A 20,062-nucleotide genomic window follows, 5' to 3' on the forward strand; every position below is an offset into this window, starting at 1 on the left:
AGGTGCGATCGTATTACGAAGGGTATCCATCTTAAGTCAGAAAATTCAGAAGCCATAAAGGAAAAGCTGGACCTATTTGAATTTATAAAAATGTAAAACTTTTATACGACAAAGATGTTATATACAAAGTCTGAAGATAACAGATTTGAGAAGAATGTTTGCAGTACGGATGACTGGTATCTCTAATCTACAAAAGGCTCTTACCGATTGGCAAGAAAAAGACAAACAACCCAACCGAAAAATGAACAAAGGGTATGGATTTTAGTTTAAGTGCAATTGGAACCCTTGGAGGTTTCCAGCAAGAGAATGATATGATTTATGTTTTAAAAAGCCCACTCAGGCTTCTGTGTGGGGAATGGATTGTCGGGGGCAGGAGGCAATGAGGAAACCAGGGAGGCTGGCTGGGATGTTTTTGCAGACTACCCCACTTCCCCCAAGAGAAGGCTTAATAGATGTTCAATAAATGTAGGCTGATTTTTGATGAAAATGTCTATGCCGTGCCCCGCTATGGCATCTAGGCCAGGGGTCCCTGAGCTGACTCCTTGACCTTCCCTTGAGGGTGTGTGAGGTTCAGAATGTGGTAGGACTCTTTTCAACTTTCAATAGAAACAAACGTGTGTCTCTGGTTGATGAAACCCAGGAGCCTGGATGAGGGTTACCCCTGAGAAATCCTGCCATTCTTGTCTACGGCTCAGTGCGGTTGCCCCTCTTGGCTCTGGTTATGGAAAGGGGAGGCAAGAAGACCTGTTGCAGTCTGAAGGAACCGGTGAATTCTTAGTCTAACGAGGCAGGACACAGGAGGAAGGGGATGAAACCGACAAGGAAGTGGATCCTAAACTAACACAGGAGATGACAGAGCACATGCCTGGACACTCCCCACATTCCTACATGAGGAGGAGGGGGTTGTACTGAATAATCTCTTCTCTTCTCATAAGGCTTGGGGACCCAATGACTTAACTGCAAGTCATTGGTCCGCACGTGCAGCCAACAGTTTTCAACCGATAAATAGTCAAAACGAAGTAACAACTTGCTTCACCTCAGCTAGGAAGCGGGTTTGGAGACTCTGGCCACCCACCCAGCAGCTGGAACAGGAGCTGGAGTGACAGGCAGCACAAAGAAACGTCCCTCCCTCCCTCTGCAAGGTTTAGGAAGCCCAAGGCAAAAAGCTGAGGCTGTAGAGCAGCACTGGCCCTGGAGCTGGTAACTCAGGCTCGGTGGCTCCGTGCAGAGCCTCTGCTTTTTCAAATGTAAAATAAAAACCATCCTGGACAGGAGGGATCTCTGGAGAAAAATGAAAGAACGCACACAGACGAGAGCTGCCGGGGAGAGGCAGCGGAGCTGACATTTTCTGCAAAGGGAAGAGAATAGCATCGCCGCAGAGGGACCCTGAATCCAGCAACAGAGCTCTTGCGGCTTATCTTTGTGGAGTCCTCTCTGTTGCCCGAAATCCCTTGTGGAGCAAGCACAAGAAAGTGGATCCGAAGGAACTGCGGGGGTGAGGAGTGGGCAGTGTTAGCTCCCCTCCAACTCTGCCCCTCACAGCTGCATCCGGGCAAATTGAGGATGCTCTGTTCTCCATGACCAAGCCTGTGTCTGGTTTCCCAGGGAGATGGGCACAATGGACCCTGCTTGCCAATGATGCTGGTCTTTAACAAAACAGCAGTGCCTCATGCTCTGCACAAACACACATTTCTGCACATCCAGAAGAACGCATGCCTTCCGAAGAGCATCTGCCATGTGGTAGACACTCAGGAAATTCAGGATCCTGCAATCATTTTAAAGGCCTCCCAATGGCGGGTGCTCCATAAACACACTTCGAAGAAATAAATGAATGAATGAGCAGATTATTTTGGAATCATGTTCTAATAATCCATCTAGGTATGTAGACCCCCAAACAGAGGCAACAACCATGTGAATTCGATTCCTGCCATGACGTCAGGTGCTCTTGGCCAGGAATTGGCAAACTGCAGCCCAAGGACCAAATCTGGCCTGCACCCTGTTTTTATAAATAAAGATTTATTGGAACACTGCCACACCTCTGTGTTTACATATAGTCTATGGGCTGTTTTTGAGCTGTTAACAGTAGGCTGACTTGAGTAGTTACAACAGAGATCATATGGGCTGCAAAGTCTGAAATATTTATTACTTGGCTCTTCACAGAAAAATTTGCAGACTCTTGCTCTAGGCAACTTCCTGGATATAGAAGGTCTGAGGTGAGGTCAAGGATTTCATGTTTCTAAGCAGCTTTCACTTGAAGTTGATGCAGTCAGTCTTGGAGCCACCCTTTGTGAAGCAAGGTTTTAGGCACTCTCTTTTTCCAAAACAAACAAAAGTATGATGAACCATTAAACATTAAGTACCAATACCGTACACGGCATGAATTCGGCCCTGCAGTATCACATCACTTGAGTCAGCTGCAATCAAAGAAAGTCTTGGCTATCCCTGTTTCTCACCTCATTGGCCTCACTTACTGATACAAGCCTAGCAGCATACACCAAGGAAGAGACTGGAACATTCCTGTTTAGTTCATCGATAGCCACAAATCTAGACAGACAGCTCAGTGGACATTCATTGCCTTTTGACTTCCAGCATCCATTCATCCCTCTCCCAATGGCAGCAATTTTGACATATTTCTCTCTTCCCATTTCCATTCATGTGCTTTGGGCAGGGCTGACTCCAGCCTCAGCCCAGTCAGCATCTTGCATCCCTCCTAAGTTACCCTGATTGGTTCAGGGGTGAGCATGTGTCCCAGTGTGCTCCTATGGGACCTTTGCAGAGACTTCTGTGAAAACAATGTTCTCTGTTTCCTAGAGCATCTGTCGTGAGACAACATAGAATCTGAGCTGCTGTAGGTATCTCATGACCCTAAGAAGGGACTCTAAGAAGGAAAGGAACAAGTATGGAGGGGACAATTCCAGGCAACACGGGGAGAAGAAACTTGCTGACTTTGTTTAAGCTCCTCATCCAATGATACCCCTAGCCACAGGATGTTCCCTTGGGTTTTTCAGTTATATGAGCCCATATATCCCTTTTTGCTTCTGCCATTTGGAGTTGCAATTTCTGTGCTTTGCAATTGAAAAAAAATTCAGATAGGAAAATTTACCAAAACTTTCCGTCTGACTGTGGCTGAGCAGTTAGGGCCATGAACACTCCTGCATGAGAATCCTGCATGTTTGGACACATTTTGGCACATCTACAGGAGAAGCATGAGTCAACGGCTGCCTGTCTTAGAGCTGAGGCACTTGCTGCCTTGACCATCACCAAGGCTGCTATTGCTTATAGACCCTGGCAGCCCCAGTCTCTCCAACTGTAAACAGCTCCAGTCAAAACAAGAGAAGGGATCCTGGGAAAGGGTTCAGGAATCCTGCTACAAGTCAACTGCTAGGTTTTGAAGGGAAGGTGAGGGTTAAAGAAAGACACAAAGAGAGAGAGAGTGGCAGCTCTACAGCAAATGTAGGCTTTATGTCCAACATAAGACCTCCAGAGGTGGAGGACCAACCTAATGCCAGTGCCCACCACTGCTTACAGGCTGGGGTACTTATAGGTATGGCCAGGAGGGGCCTGGGCAGTATGGCTGGCTGCCCAGGATGATATTGATAAGACATGCCCATGATGAGGCAGTTTGGCCTTTGTTCCCACGGAATGTGATGTTCCTTGCACTTTTTCCCAGCAGGGTGTGATAATGATGTTCCTGTGCCTTGTGGTCGGGTGGTTGGGCAGGATGTGTCTCACGCCCCGAACCCCTGTGGAATGTTTCACTTGACCAAGGTCTATGAAATGGCAGGGGGTGGGGGTGGGGTTACAAAATGATGCAGTTTGGTCTAACACAAAGAACCACTAAAGAACTTACCAAAGGGTAGATCATCTCAGGCGAAACTATACCAGGTAATGTTTTCTTTAGCACCATTCCATGTTCTCTTAGCGTCTTCTTGACCCTAAAGTAACCAACGCTCGCTCTCGCTCTCTTTCTCCCTCTGTTTCTCTCCCTCCGTCTCTCTCTCTGTTTAACTCTCTTACCAAAACAACTTTCAACTAGTAAACAGATAGGAAAGGATCTTATTAACCTACAGGAGTCAGGTTCACCAGTTTTTTAACCAGATAGATCTGGATTTGAATTCCAGGCTCACCCCTTACTAGATGTGCATGTATAAATAAGCAACTTAAATGCTCTGAATCTCAGTTTGCTCATTTTTAAAATACATGCTTTGCTGAGTTATCATAGGGAGATGAGATAAGGCATATAGTGGTTAGGTGTAAGACTATCATCAAACCATAAAAATAATATTACGGACATAACATTAATATAGTTTTAGCCTCCTGGAGGTGTTCGCATTTTCATAACGAGCAATTCCTTTCTTAACCCAACATTAGGAACTGTAATGTCAGAATTTCAGCCTCGGTGACAGACCTGTTGCTAAGTTTATATCTGACAGATGGCTACTTAAAGAAGGTGTTCAAGAACCCTACACAGTCCTTAGACAATGACCCTGAGAATCAGAAACTCAAGCCATATATGTGGAAGCAAAAAAAAAAAAAAAAAAAAAAGATTCCAGAGATTGGAGGGGTCACTGAGCAATAATCAGGCTATAATCACTGAATTCTGATGGGCTACCTGGAACTGGCTTAGGGTGGGATTACATACACCTCCTGCCACATCAGATTTCCTTCTATTTGGTCAGGGGTAGCATCATCCAATGAATAAATCTGTTAGTGATCTTCCTCACATAACCTAGGAATTCTCTCAGGATCCATTTTTCCAGTAGTTTTCAGAAAGGAACCAACGACAGCTAAGAGAGAAGTTCTTCCATTCCAAGAGCAGCCATCTTGCTTAACTGACAAACTAGAGAGAGCTGCAAGGAGTCAGTACATCCCTGGCACAACCCACTCCCTCTTACGACATATTATATGAGACTGTGTGAGCCCCACTTCCACAGTACACTAAAAACCCACGGTCCCTGCATTATTTGAGCAGCTGACAAGCTTCTGAAGTTAAGATTCATGAACGCTGAGAGCGGTACCCAGTGGATTTGTGCCAGGTGAGCAGATCCTTCTCATTTCCCATTTTGGAAATTTCACATTTCATTCTGCTTTGTGGATCCCAAAACTTCATGATAATATAGATTAACATTTTGCAAAAAAATAACAAATAATGTTCTGCTTGAGGGAAAATCAGACATTAGGCTTCTTATAAGAAACAAGGGGTCATGCTGAAGACTTCAGGATAACATATCTTGGAGAAGAAAAAGCCATTCAGTGGGTCACTCCCCAAGTCTGTGGGAGGGTTTTTTGTTTTTGTTTTTTTTAAAGAAAAGGTTATTTTCATAACTTTGAGACTACAATTAATTTCTGCAAAACTCATGGAAAAATTGCCTCTTTTCAATAATTTTTCCCCCATCTTTTTCCCCAAGAGTCTTTAAATTTGACAAAATTTTTCTTTTCAATTAAAATAAAAAAAATTGAACAGATGTGCCTCAAGAGGGTTGGTGGTACTTTGAAAAACTGGTAATAATTTATTTAGAACCATGTATAGTAATATATCTTTACACACAAGTTGCACAGAAACACCCACTGCTTTTGGTGTGGTACTTACTGTTCCTTGTTGGAAACTTCCATATGTCAGAGATCATGTATGACAGTCCTATCTTCTGCGTAAAAGGTCATCTCCCAGCAGAAGAATAGCTCGCCTAGTTAAAGGGATACCAATTTTTAAACGCTCTGCCAAGCTGAAGACGGAGCGAATGAGTGAGAGAGGGAGACGTCAGATTTCAAATGCAGGGCACGCTCATTGTGCCCTCGGATGCTGAGCTGGGAGGAGGGGGAGAGAAACCTCTATTTAGAGATGATTGGAAAAAATCAGTGCTACACAGTGCACTTGAGAAGCAACGCAGGAGGCTGTTCTTGCCCTCTCCTTGGATATGACAAAATGGCCGCCATGGAAACAGGAAGCAGCAGCAAATGGCTGCCACAGGTCTTCTTAGATGCTTGAGGAAGTGTCTACGTGTGTCCAGGCCTGTGTGGGGTATTCCTAGGGTAGCAGGCTTTTAAAGTCAGGGTGAAGAAAAGGGAGGCATTTAGAAGGAATGGACAATTGACAAGGAAAGTGGTCAGACAGCACCAAAGGGTAATGATCTGGGAAAAACCAAGGCTCCAAGAAAGTACAATGGCCCCAAGAAACAGAATTTACAGTGTTTTAGCCACCCTGAGACTATATAACCATGCCAGCTCAAGTAATCAAAAATATCCTAGTCCCTGTAAACGCTCACTAGCCGCTTTTTAAATATCCCCTTTAAAATGACCCCTTCACTACCCCGGGTAAGTTGGCAGGGGATTGGAGGCTCCATGGAGGGCTATCCCTGAGCCAACCTGCCAGGCAGGCAGGCAAGTTTCTGCCTTTCCCAACCTCCCGCTGCTAGCTCCCTTCCCCCTGAGAATTGAAGACTTCCTAATGCTCCTGGCTGCATCAGACACCAATCTGGCCCTACTTCCCTATTGGAAGGCCTCTATGACAACCAGCCAATCTGATGCACCAATCTGAGTAACTGTGTTTTCCCTCCTTCAGGACATGGTTACATTTAGCTCGGTTTTTTCCTTCCCAAGGCAGATGCCCAAAGCAAAGAGACTGAAGCAGTCAGAATTTCAGACACTGTGAACAACTCCCCTTGGGGTACCTCTGGGGCTGGCGTCTTTACATCACAACGACAGAGAACTGGCCCTCACGGACTACGGCCACCGCGTCTTAGAGGTTTTGTTTCTCTGTGGGCGTCCATGTGCTCTGTTTCTTTCTCTCCTCACCACTCTCCAAACCACACTCACACCAATATACATCCCCATATGCAAAGATGCGCATATGTATATTGTACATCAGTGTGACACTCACACGCGCGTGGGGTATTAGCATAGCCTTTCCCCCCTCCCCGCCGAGTCCCTCTTGTGTTTCCCAGCACCCAGCATCCTCCAAAGCGGGCAGTGGCACACTATGGCTCATAAGCTAAATCCCGTCACTGCCTGCTTTGTAAATAAAGTTTTGCTGGAACACACACCTGCTGATTCGTTTGTGTATCATCTGGCTGCTTTTGCACTAGAACAGGACTGAGTAGTCACAAAAAAAGACCACACGGTCTGAAATATTTGCTCACTGGCCCATTAAGAAAAAGTTTGCTGCTCCCCTAGTCTAAAGCAGCATCTTGTATCTAGAAAATCTATTTATTAAAAATTGTCAAAAGGTCTTTCTCTCATCTTAAAAGTGATTCATAAACCTGTACCTCTTAGAGTTATGGAGCCATGTAATTAGAAGGTGTATTTTAGATTATGAGTCCTACTTATGGCCTAGTGCCTGATTCTCTGATAGGATACCTATGGACGTCTCATTTCTCTTGATGGCTCCTGTACAAGGCAGCACACAGCTGTTCACAGGGAAGCTGTGATGCTTCCCAAGAGCTCTACTGGAAAGTTCTTTTTTATCTGCAGTGAAAATTTGATTTCCTATCATTTCCACCCACTGGTTCCCATTCTACCCTTTGGGGCCAGTCAGGAAAAGGAGGACAATCCTCTTTGAAAAATCGGCCAGGCATGGTGGCTTGTGCCTGTAATCCCAACACTTTAGGAGGCAGAGGCAGGTGGATCAGCTGAGGTCAGGAGTTCGAGACCAGCCTGGCCAACATGGTGAAACACCATCTCTACTGAAAATACAAAAATTAGCCCAGCATGGTGGTGCACGCCTGTAGTCCCAGCTACTAAGGAGGCTGAGGCAGGAGAATCACTTGAACTTGGGAGGTGAAGGTTGCAGTAAGCCGTGACTACATCACTGCACTCCAGCCTGGGTGACAGAGCGAGACTACATCTCAAATAAATAAATAAATAATAAAAAAATAAAGCATCGAGTATCTGGAGGTAACTCACGTGCCTCACCTTTATGTTTTGCTTCTCCAGGTTAAAAAATAACCCCAGTCCCTTTACCTGTTCCTGGGGTGGTATGGTCTCAAGGCCCCACCACCTCTGTACTTTCTCTTGGTGGCCAATATCCCTCTTAAACTTAGAAAGCCATGAGTACTGTGAAGACATCACGTGCTTTCTCAAGATGAGCATTCATTCCTGGTCACCATGGTGCTGAGAGTTCACCAACCAAGTGTGAGAAGCCTCTGGAGGGCAGGAGCAGAGGCTTGCTGCTCTCTTTCTGAAGCAGCGGCACAGGGTAGCACCATCATCTAATCGGGTCCTAAGAGACCCTCTGAAGCTGGATATGCCAAGCCTTTGCATCGGTGACTGGAGGCCTAGCGGGGATTCCACCGGAAAGCTGGTTCTAGAGAATGGTATATTTTGAATTAACCACTCAACAAATCATAAAGCAGGATTGTCAGACTCATTACGGGAAAAGCCGCCCTGAAAATAATGCCTTAAGGACGTGTTGTTGCTGCTGGGGATACAACTGGTATTAGTGGCTTAAGGGGCTCAGGAAATTTCCACGAGACCGTAACCGTAACAAAGGAACAGCCAGCATTTGGTGGGAACAATGGAGGATGGACCCTTTTTTTTTTTTTCATCGATGAAAGGAGATCTTTCTTATTATTTAAAAATTTGCTACTCCAAACACCCACTTCTCCCCCTGGTGTACCATGTCAGAGTTACTGAGGAGGAGGTTTAAAAAAATAAAATCATTGAACAACCCCCCCGCCCCCCGCAAAAGAGGGCTCAATGAGGTCTCATTCCGTGGTAATGAGCTCCAATTTAACGCCATCATTATTTCTGACATTAAAGGCCTGAGAATAGTGTCACATGCCCAGAAGCTATTTTTTTTTCTTTTTTAAACCAGCTAATCCCAGAAATAAGAAATTGCCATGAGGGACAGTGAGTCAGGGCCTGTAAAAGTGCTTTAGGAGAGGACTGTGGCAACAGACTGACCTGAAAGTGGGAGGCACAGCCTGCACAAGGCCCTTAGTCACCTGGGGCGGACAGGGCCCAGCTTCTGCAGTGACTGCCCAGTGAGTAATTAAGAGCCTAGGTTTTGGCCGGATGCAGCAGCTCATGCCTGTAATTCCAGCACTTTGGGAGGCCAAGGTGTGCGGATGAATTCGAGACTAGCCTGGCCAACGTGGTGAAACCCTGTGTCTACTAAAAATTAGCCAGCCATGGTAACAGGCACCTGTAATCCCAGCTACTCAGGAGGCTCAGGCAGGAGAATTGCTTGAACCCAGGAGGCAGAGGTTGCAGTGAGCCAAGATCACACTACTGCACTCCAGGCTGGGTGACAAAGTAAAACTCTGCCTCGAAAAAAAAAAAAAGTCTAGGTTTGGTGTTGGATTCTAAGTTTGAGGCTTAGCTGCATTGCTTGTGCCAAAACCTTAAGACTTTAGGGAATTTTACTTAAGTTCCTCATGCCTTGGTTTGGCTCATCTGTGAAATGGATCCCATAATAGTACCTACTACCAGGTGGAGACAAAATGAAATAGGAAGCAGGAAACAGACTCTAACATATCAAAGAGAAGAAAGGAATCTACAGGATGATGGACAGGGAGGGACATCTGGAAGCAACAGCTGGGCTCCGGGCTTAGAAATCAACCAGTGCCAAGCGGGGCAGATCAGAAGGCTCTAGAAGAACTTTCATAAGATGAAATTGGTAGAATACCCAATATATTTGGATACCTTGAGAGACAATGCACACAACTGGGGAAGACTTCAGGTATATGTCAATGACAGAAGACTAAGAAAAGCAAAAACAGAACCACTGAAAACAGAGTTCTTCAGGAAAGGAGAGTAAATGGAATACACTACATGGCTCGGGTAGGCTAAATATTGATCTGATAAAAATGACAATACCACGATATTGGCAAGATGGGAATTTTACGAGGGTTTTTTGAAGGGGAATTTAAAAGAGAGCTGGGCCCTCATTTTTCACAGTGGGAAGTCAGCAGATAATTCCTAGAAATAAAAATCAAGAAATAGCAACAAGGCCAGGTGCAGTGGCTCACACCTGTAATCCCAGCACTTTGGGAGGCTGAGGCGGGCGGATCACTTGAGGCCAGGAGTTCGATACCAGCCTGGTCAACATGGTAAAACCCCATCTCTACTCAAAAACACACAAAAAATGAACTGGATGTGGTGGCATGTGCCTACAGTCCCAGTTATTCAGGAGGCTGAGGCACGGGACCCTTGAACCCTGGAGGTGGAGGTTGCAGTAAGCCGAGATCACACCACGGTACTCCAGCCTGGGTGACAGAATGAGACTCTGTCTCAAAAAAAAAAAAAAGCATTTTATTGAGCGATATGGAGGTAAAGTTCTAAGGAATCAGTTTAAAGCATTAAAAGAGTTTATCCATAAGGGAGTAGGAGTTGGATGGGGGATTTTGGTGTATTTCTGCAACAAAGCTGGAAGGACTGTATCAATCTACAAACTGTGTATATAAGTAACTTCGATAAAAGTAAAACGAAATAAAATTCCTATTGAAATGGGTCCCATCAATTGATTTCGCCACCAGTTCCTCTGGATTTATCAGATTTAGCAGTTTCTCTGCTCCTTCTAACAGATGAAATGTTGAATAAGGCAGGTCAAGAGTGTTTTCAGAAGTGTATCTTTGGTTTTTTGTTTTTTTTTTTTTTGAGACAGAGTCTCACTCTGTTGCCCAGGCTGGAGTGTAGTGGCGTGATCTCAGCTCAATGCAACCTCCACTTCCTAGGTTCAAGAGATTCTCCTGCCTCAGCCTCCTGAGTAGCTGGGGCTATAGGCACCTGCCATGACCCCCAGTTAATTTTTGTATTTTTAGTAGATATGGGGTTTCACCACATTGGCCAGGCTCGTCTTGAACTCCTGACCTCCGGTGATCTGCCCACCTCAGCCTCCCAAAGTGCTGGAGTTACAGGTGTGAGCCACCATGCCTGACCAGGAAAGAAGTTTCATTGGCTCACAGGTCAGCATGACTGGCTGGTCTCAAGCAATCCTTCCACCTCAGCCTCCCCAAATGTTGGGATTACAGATGGGAGCCATTGTACCCGGTCCTTCCCTCCAATTTAAGCTGAACATTTCTTTGATCAAGTCAGTATGTTGCTTATCAGTACGTTCTTGTCAGTCTCAGTGGGCTGACGATTGGGCCCATGACATCCCCCGTGATCACTGACAGTGTTTTACCATTCCTGAAACTGCAGTTCCTGATCCTCCCCTTTCCTCCATACAAACGTCACATTCAGTACTCTCAATCTAGACAGCTGTTCATATGCTAGTTCCTTTGAGATCAAAATTATGAACTCAAATTTGAAGCAGAGATGATAACATACCAAAGGTATTTGGTGCTGTTCACGACTTTAAAGTCGCTGGCGAGAAAATCGAGTTGCTACTGGTCACGTGCATTCCTTCTCACATGAATCTTCCTTCTGATACTGTGTGCTGTTTCCTAGCTCTGATCACATTGAATAAACTATGAAAGTTGGGACCTAATCTCCAAAACGAAAGGACAATGATTCTTGCAGGAAAACACATTCTCTTGAGAGTTACCATAGTATCCAGTGGGTCAAAGCACTGTTTCAAAAGGAAAAGTACTAGAAAATACTGAATTGTTCAATTAAGAACATTGATTCTTTAGTGGTTTTCTACCTATATGCCAACACTACAGACATCCTATTATGATATATATGATACACACACACACACACACACACACACACATATATACACACACATATTTTTCTTTTTGAGACAGAGTCTTGCTCTGTTGTCCCGGCTGGAGTGCAGTGGTGCGATCTTGACTCACTGCAACTTCCATCTCCTGGGTTCGACTGATTTTTGTGCGTCAACCTCCCAAGTAGCTAAGATTACAGGCACCCCCCACCACATCCAGCTAATTTTTTTTGTATTTTCAGTAGAGATGGGGTTTCACCATGTTGGCCAGGCTGCACTTGAACTCCTGGCCACAAGTGATCCACCCACCTCGGCCTCCCAAATTGCTGAGATTATGGGTGTGAGCAACTGCACCCAGCCCTATTTAATATTTTAAAATAATACTTTACATGAACAGAGACAAAAGGACCCAGATATACTTGTAATGGTACAGAAAACCCTGTTGAAATCATAAAAACTGGTATGGTAAATAACTTTCTAGATTTTATATTAATTGAGGCTTTGACATGGTCCCAAAGTAAATTGAACTCTGTACCCCTTAGATAACATTTTCAGTGTACTACGTGCCAGACACTGACCTAAGCATCTTATATTCATCGTATTATGTCACACTCTTATGAACCCATTTGATAGATAAGGAAACCAAGGCCCAGAAGGGTAAAGACATTTGCCTTGGGATTGAAAGTTCCCGTTAGTAAAGCCAGGACTACAAAGTGCCTGTAATCCCAGCACTTTGGGAGCCCGAAGCAGGTGGATCACCACTGTCAGAAGTTTGAGACCAGCCTGGCCAAGACGGTGAAACACTTTCTCTACTAAAAATAGAAAAATTAGCCAGGTGTGGAGGTGCTTGCTTGTAGTCCCAACTCAGAAAGCTGAGGTAGGAGAATCGCTTGAACTTGGGAGGCGGAGGTTTCAGTGAGCCAAGATCACACCACTGCACTCCAGCCTGGGTAACAAAGCGAGGGTCCATCTCCAAAAACCCCCCAAAAAACCAATCATCTGGCCCCCATGCCCACAGGGTCACTTTGCACTGTGCTCTGCTTGTTTTTTCTTTAAGAAATTCTGAACTAATTGCCCATCATCCTATCCACAGCATCTAGACTTGTGGCTGGCACATAGTAGGCTGTTGTCTCCTAACTATTAGCAAATTATTTTTCTGAAATTATTAAGACCCTATGTGGCTACATAAAAAGACACCAATTGTTTTTCTTTCATAAGTGATTATGTGCCTAATACTTTAAAAAGGCCTATAGACTTGAACCTTACCACAGGTGCTTGGAACAGGGGCCCTGATAAGTAAAATTCCCCAGGGATGCTATAGAAGTCCCAGGAATAGACCCTAATTACTTACCTTAAGTGCAGATATATAAGACATCTACCAATTTGTTTCACTACACATCAGTTGTCCCACAGGACTTTGTTAAGTATGCTTATATGTACATCTTAGAGTTACACTTTCAACAAGGTTTAGAAGAAAACAATGCTTACTATACACTTCTCGGGTTTTCTTTTCCCTTTGTTATTTCATAATCATCACCCTACCTGGAATAAATAGGCCAGGGCCTTAGAGGAATGTAGCAATTCTGTTGAAGTTATGGGAAAGTGGCCGAAGGGCCTAAATGGAAGACGGGGAGTTAGAAAATGGAAAGACACAATATTCCCTGTTAGCCTCCCAGCGGGCATCTTTCTCCACGCCTTTCTAGTTTGTATGATGGGAAGAGGCTTATGCGGAGGAGGGGATGGAGAATTAGGTCACACCCATGATAACTGAAGATTGGCTTATTTATGAATGTCTTGCACAGTGCAAGTGTACCATGTAGGCTCAAACTGGAGAAGGCTGTATTTTACCTTCCTAACCTCCTTTTGCAGCTTTAATGAAAATTTTCAAAGGGGAATTGACATGTTTAATTGTTAACTGGAAGACTCATTTATTTTTTTTTCCATTCATTCATTCAACACATACTAAGTGTATTAATCTGTTTCCATGCTGCTATGAAGAACTGCCTGAGACTGGGTAATTTATAAAGGAAAGAGATTTAACTGGCTCACAGTTCTACATGGCTGGAAAGGAAACTTACAATCATGGCAGACGGCAAAGGGGACGCAAGTACGTCTTACACGGCAGCAGGAGAGAGAGAAAGAAGGGGGCAGTGCACCAGACTTATCAAACCACCAGACCTTATGAGAACTCCCTCACTATCGCCAGAACAGCATGGGGAAACCACCGCCATGATCCAATCACCTCCCACCATGTCCCTCCCTCGACCCATAGGGATTACAATTAAAGATGAGAGTTGGGTGGGGACACAGGGCCAAACCATATCACTAAGCACCAGGGTATCCTCCTGAGTACACAGATGGCCTACATTTCCCAACCTCCTTTGTGGTGAGGTGTGGCCACGTGGATGAGTTCTTACCAGTGCAGATGAGCCTAAGCGATGCCAGCTACTTCTCTGCCCAGACCTCAACACTGATGTTGTAGGTGGTGGCAATGCCCCCTGCAGTGTGGAAGCAGCATAAGAAAATGAACCTAAGCGGCTCTCTTGTGAGCAAGAAATTCACTTCTTTGCTCATCCAGCTGCTCTATTTGGGGGCATCTTTGTCAGCAGCCTTTGTACTTACACGAGTGTCTAATAGCAGTCTATGCACTCATGGACTTCATAATCTAGACAGACAGTAAATACCAAAGATAATCAGGGAGGCCTCTCTGAGGAGGTGACATTTATGATGAGACCTGAACAGTAAGGATTATCAGTCATGCAAAGATCTGGGCGCTCAGGCAGACAGAAAATCAAATGCAAAGGCAGAAATTAACTTGTGTCTGAGGAATAGAAGAGTGATGTGGCTGCAATGCAGTGATGGGGTCAGAGCGTCACTGGGTGAGGTTGAGAGGAGGCAGACGAAGAGTAAGTGGAGGCAGTTCTAAGTGTGACGTGAAGCCACTAGAGTGTCTTAAAGTGAGTATAGGCGTGTGTGTAGAGAGAGAGAAAGGGAGAGAAGGAAAGAGATAGCATTTGATTTGCATGTTGAAGATCACCTTTGGCAATGGCATAGAAAACAGATTGCAAGGATCAAGAATAGAAATGAGAAAAGCAAAGACAGAATTGTAGTGGTTCAGTGAGCAATGACGGTGGCTTGGACCAGGCTATTAGTAGTGGGGATGTGGGAAAAGGCTGGATTCAGGGATGTGTTTGAAGAGAAAGTCAATGGGTCTGGCTGACAGATTGGAAGTGGATGGTGAAAAACAGTTCTTATCTTGAGCATGTGGGTAGTGGTGGTATTTATTAAGCTGGGCAAGACTTTGGGAGGTCTTGGAAATGGGGGGACATCAAAAGACCTGTTTTGTGTGTGTGTTTTTTTTGTTTTTTTTTTTTTTTGGAGATGGAGTCTCCCTCTGCCACCCAGGCTGGAGTGCAATGGCACAATATTGGTTCACCGCAACCTCTGCCTCCCAGTTCAAGTGATGCTCCTGCCTCAGCCTCCTGAGTAGCTGGGATTATAGGTGTCGGCCACCATGCCTGGCTAATTTTTATATGTTTAGTCAAGACAGGATTTCACCATGTTGGCCAGGGTGGTCTCAAACTCCTGACCTCAGGTGATCCAACCGCCTTGGCCTCCCATAGTGCTGGGATTACAGGTGTGAGCCACTGCACCTGGCCAGGAGGCCTGTTTTAATAGTGCTAAGCTTAAGATGCTTGTTAGAGGTTGACATGGAGAGTCTGGGGTTCAGGAGAGATTACTGAGGAGTCTTCGGCAAATCAATAGAATTTAAAGCCATAGACCTAGATGTGTGCTCTTAGGGAAAGGGAAATGGGAGAAAAAGAGGAGAAGACCTGGGAAAAAGTGTCTAGCAGACATTTAGGCATCTTCTCACCAGTGTCTAGGATAAACAACACATCAGCATTTCTAGGGAAGCAGGGAAGAGCCTGCACTGTTGGTAATTCCAATTGGTACCATGAGAATTTCTTTCTGTGAGCGCTGGTGTTGGCCTGCATTGGCTCATGAGAGCTGTTTGTTAAATTTTCAGGAGTCGTGTGAGCCAGTTATTAAATACAGCTATTATTGTGGAAGTCAGGTGGAGCATTTATAACACAGAAATCAGCAAATTATCCATAGGACGATCTTTAAAAATTTTTGAGAGCCTATTTATTAGCACACCACTGGTGCCCTCCATACTTTGTGTCCAGACTTATCAGAGAAATGGCATGGGACGCCCAGATACCATCTGACTCACTTCTTACATAAGCTGACCCGTAAGCACACCATTTGTAGTACATGATGGCACGATCCCATTGGCTAGGAACTCCTATAACACTGAGACCGCCATTCAGCATTGCTCTCTTGCCAGCACAAGTCCACGGTAAGTAGCAGTGGGTTTTTTGTTTGTTTGTTTGTTTGATTTTTTTTGAGATAGAGTCTCACTCTGTTGCCTAGGCTGGAATGTAGTGGCACCATCTCAGCTCACTGCAACCTCTGCCTCCTGGGTTCAAGCAATTTTCCTGCCTAAGCCTCCCAGGTAGCTGGGATTACAGGCCCGCACTACCATGCCCCGCTAATTTTTTTTTTTTTGTATTTTTAGTAGAATCAGGGTTTCGCCACGTTGGCAAGGCCAGTCTCAAACTCCTGGCCTCAGGTGATCCACTCATCTCGGCCCCCCCAAAGTGCTAGGATTACAGGTGTGAGCCACTGTGCCCGGCTGGCAGTGGATCTTAAGCAGCCTTAGAAAAAAGTTAAAGGGAAGGATTGGGAACCTGAGTATCCGGATGTTTGTGGAATTCTTAGAAAGGTAGAATATTCTCTTCACTAAACAATTGTTACAAACAATCTGGGAACTTGGGGAGTTCCCTTCCTCTGAGGCATGGGTGGAAACACTGAGGTAAATACTTTGCCCCGTGAAAGCAAGCAGAAGGGACTCCAGTTTTTTGGATATTAAGACATCTCTCCGACCCTGGGGACACACAGCACCCCATGATAGCAAGTTTGTTTTTTATAATCCTTCTTTCTTTTTCCTCCACTCAGTCTTGGCATTGTCTCTACCACACCTATTTCATTGACTCTAAGATGCGTTTTCACAAAGGTGCAAATGGGTTGATTAGTTTATTCAGGAGGATCGACATGCTGCAGTGCACTGGAGCATGCTGCAGTGCACTGGAGCATGCAGCCAATCCCCCGACACGCTTGAGCGGGCCGTGGTTACCTCCACTGCCTCCAACAGGAATCGAGTGCTGTTTTGTCTCCGTGCTGGGGGACTGGAGAGATGTGTCATTCCAGCATCACCCTAATCATGATTTTCAGAAGATGTAGCTGTCTGGATACAACAGGACCATCACAAGTGTGTGCAAAGTGTGTGGTGTGTGTGTGTGTGTGTGTGTGTGTGTGTGTGTGTAGACAGTGGAGGGTACACCCCCAGAGGCTGGACTTGCAGAAGGAATGAAATGGATTACTGCATTATTGCATTACTGCCTGTGCAAAGCTGAGGCTGCACACACAATAACAGACATACAGACATAGGTGTTCACATACGTGTGTACAAAACCCATGAGCTTTCCTGAGTGAGGCTTTTCTTTACAGATGAATTTAGTGAATCAGAGAAAGTCAAATCTGTAAAAAAAAAAAAAAAAAAAATCACTAAGGTTATCAAATCCAAAGCTTTGTTGTTTTTTCAGATGAGGAAACTGAGGCCCAGAGAGGGTAAGTGATTGCCCTGACGCCACACAGCTAACCGGAGAAGATACAAGTTCCTGCCTTCCTTATTTTCAATTCTCACAAGCGAGTTTCCGCATGAACAAGGTGGCAGGTCTGAGCAAAATGCTAAAACCGTGGCCCCGTTTTGTTTGTGCATGTGTGTGTGTGTACATGAGCTGTTGGTGTGTGACGGGAGTTTGCGGGGATATTCTCTCCCTGTTTCATGTTTTCATTTCTCCCACAAGACGGGAATGAAAAGGAAGGAAGAGCTGAACCATTCCCTCAGGCAAGCAGATCTGTGGCAAACAAAGAGCCCGCAGCTTGGTCTCCACGGGGTCAGTCTGACTTCCTTCTCTCAGAAGCATCCCGGGCTACATTTTCATCTTCGCTATCTTCCAATCTGGCATCATCTATAATAATGTGATTCCGAATGCATTTTAGCAAATGCAAGATGGAATGGGACTCCCCCGGCTGCTCCCGAACATCTGATCTATGAAAGCCGTAAGGTGCCGCAGCGAAAAGTTCACTGATAGAAAAAAAAAAAAAAAAAAAAAAAAAAAAAAAAACCAGACAGTTGCTTGTGTCCCCAGTTAGGGGTGAGGTTCTTCCGAGTTGGTGGCTCTTGGTCATCTTTGTTTTCCTTAAAAAAGGGATAATGCTGAGGAGTTGGAGGTTCACCTTTGCTCTTGTGTTTAATTGCTGCAAAAGCCATTTATTACCTTTTGTTCTACTGCAGAGGGGACACTGTCTCTCCCAGTCACCAGGCCTGCTTGGTGTTTGGCTTCTCTATCTGCCCCAGAAGCCATCCCCGTCACCTCCGAGTAATTCTGGGTCACTTCCGTGGCCAGGTTTGTCTGGCTCCGGTACAGGAAGGCCCTCATGAAAGGAAGAGGAGCGGAACTGGGATTTTTTTTTTCTTTCTTTGAATTTTGCGTAAAATTCCATCCCCAGCCACCTAATGAGGAAACATCCATCATCTGTCTTTCCCTGGGAATGTCGGTGGCCATCTCGAGCCGGTCTGTGGTCCCGCTCATCTGTATGCAGGCAGGGCTTGTGAAATTGCTTTCCCCTCAGAAAAATATATTCATTTCCACCTTCCTCAGATGGCCCTCACAAATGAAAGTGCTTTGTCATTTTTAATGCCCGGTGTTCCCTTTTTCCCTGCACTGCCTCCAGTCACGATCCAGCTGATAAAGCCCACAGGTAATTTAAAAAAAAAAAAAAAAAAAAACCACACACACCTCAAAAGCCCAGAGGACTGTCAGATTCCACCGGTGTCCCCTTGTGGGTTTTCCTTGCACACAGAGCAAAAATGATTGCAAGGGGAGGTTCTTTCTGTTCCCTGGGAATCTCCTTGGGCCTTGTGCAGCATTTGGATGGCTAAGTTCTAGGTAACAGACGCCTGCCTTAAAATGAAGGCACGAAGCCCAGCCCTGTCCCCTTGGCTGGCTGGCTCTGAGCATCCTGAGAGTTAGGATGTACGGAGGTACACGTGCTTTGTAAAAACTGGAAGGTGCACTAAAAATTCAGTTATTATTATTTCTAAAATGTCTCCAACCTACGATTTGTCATAGACACCTATCATTCTGCTTAGATAATTGGGTAATTGTTCCTCATGCCGGAGGGAACAAACGTCTGTCTTTGAAATGTGCATGGAGGCTTACACACAGAGAGCCCTGTTACAACAAGGGTCTGACTCCACAGAGACCTGTAAATGCCAAAAGACTAACAATAACGTCCTCCGAAAAACAACTGCATCCAGCTTTTCATAGGCAAGTTAGCAGGATCACCTGACTCCAGCATTTTAAGAGAGTCACCTTCTTTATGGAAATGGAGCCAAAATACTAGTCCAGGAAAGGAACATGATAGATTTATTGGCCAAAACTTATTTCAAAGCAGAATCTTTGCAAAATATGATCGTTTCCCACATATCTGCATTTCAAGACTGGGTTATCTTTGTTTCTTGTGATCGTTATTTACATACATATTAGTTTTAACTTTTTCTGCATTTTCTTGATCACACCAACCACTCAGTTACGGATCTGTAAACAAAGACTGAATTGAGCCAAAATGATCCAACTTCCAAAGGGACCCCTTGTTTCCTCGGGTAAACTTGAACGTCTTCATTGATGATGGAGAACCTTGCTTCTCAAATAACCTGGCATGAAGGGCAACTTGGTTGTTGTTTTTGTTGCTAATATCCAATTTCCCATGGCCTGAGACTTTTGTAAAATACATACAAGTTGAATTACTAGAAAAATAAAATGTCGCTTGAATGTTGCAGTCATGTCAGATGGCTATAAGAGTCTTTCAACTCTTACTCTGAATTTCTGTACTTGTTGAGAATCCCTATCAAATGGTTCACAGACCAGGAACGACCTGTGGACCCGCTTTGAGTAGCACTGAGGTTGAGAAAACTGTCCTGCCATCTTACCCATGGTGGCTCATGTTCCAGCTGTGAAACTGCTCACTCCTTAACTTATAAAAATTTGTCAATCCAATGTTTTAATGCCTTTTTTAAAGCAGGGACAGGTCTGTATACAAAGCCTCCAAGCTAAGTAATCAATTGATAACGAGAGGGAGGGCTGTTAATGTCAATATGAGTTACACAAGGCATTGTCCAAGAATAAATCAGGAAGTTACCCTAAGGTATGGCAGACGGAGGGGAGGGCTTGGGGGTGGCTGTCGTACATATGGAAAATAAAAACAAAAAATTACAGAGAAGTAATTCTTAACCTGTATTCCGTAAGACAGTAGATTGAGAGGTAATAG

The 20,062-nt window shown here is 44.8% G+C and overlaps 1 long non-coding RNA gene across 1 annotated transcript; it reads left to right on the plus strand.

Annotated features, from left to right (window-relative positions):
• The first annotated feature begins 4,834 nt into the window (after positions 1-4,834).
• On the plus strand, positions 4,835-19,582 carry LOC101016191. The gene is made up of 2 exons (XR_641617.4): positions 4,835-5,036; positions 17,272-19,582. It is a non-coding gene; the product is annotated as an uncharacterized LOC101016191 (long non-coding RNA).
• The last annotated feature ends 480 nt before the right edge of the window (positions 19,583-20,062 follow it).

The sequence above is a fragment of the Papio anubis genome, chromosome 18 (genome assembly GCF_008728515.1).
Source record: "Papio anubis isolate 15944 chromosome 18, Panubis1.0, whole genome shotgun sequence".
Classification (NCBI taxonomy): Eukaryota; Metazoa; Chordata; class Mammalia; order Primates; family Cercopithecidae; genus Papio; species Papio anubis.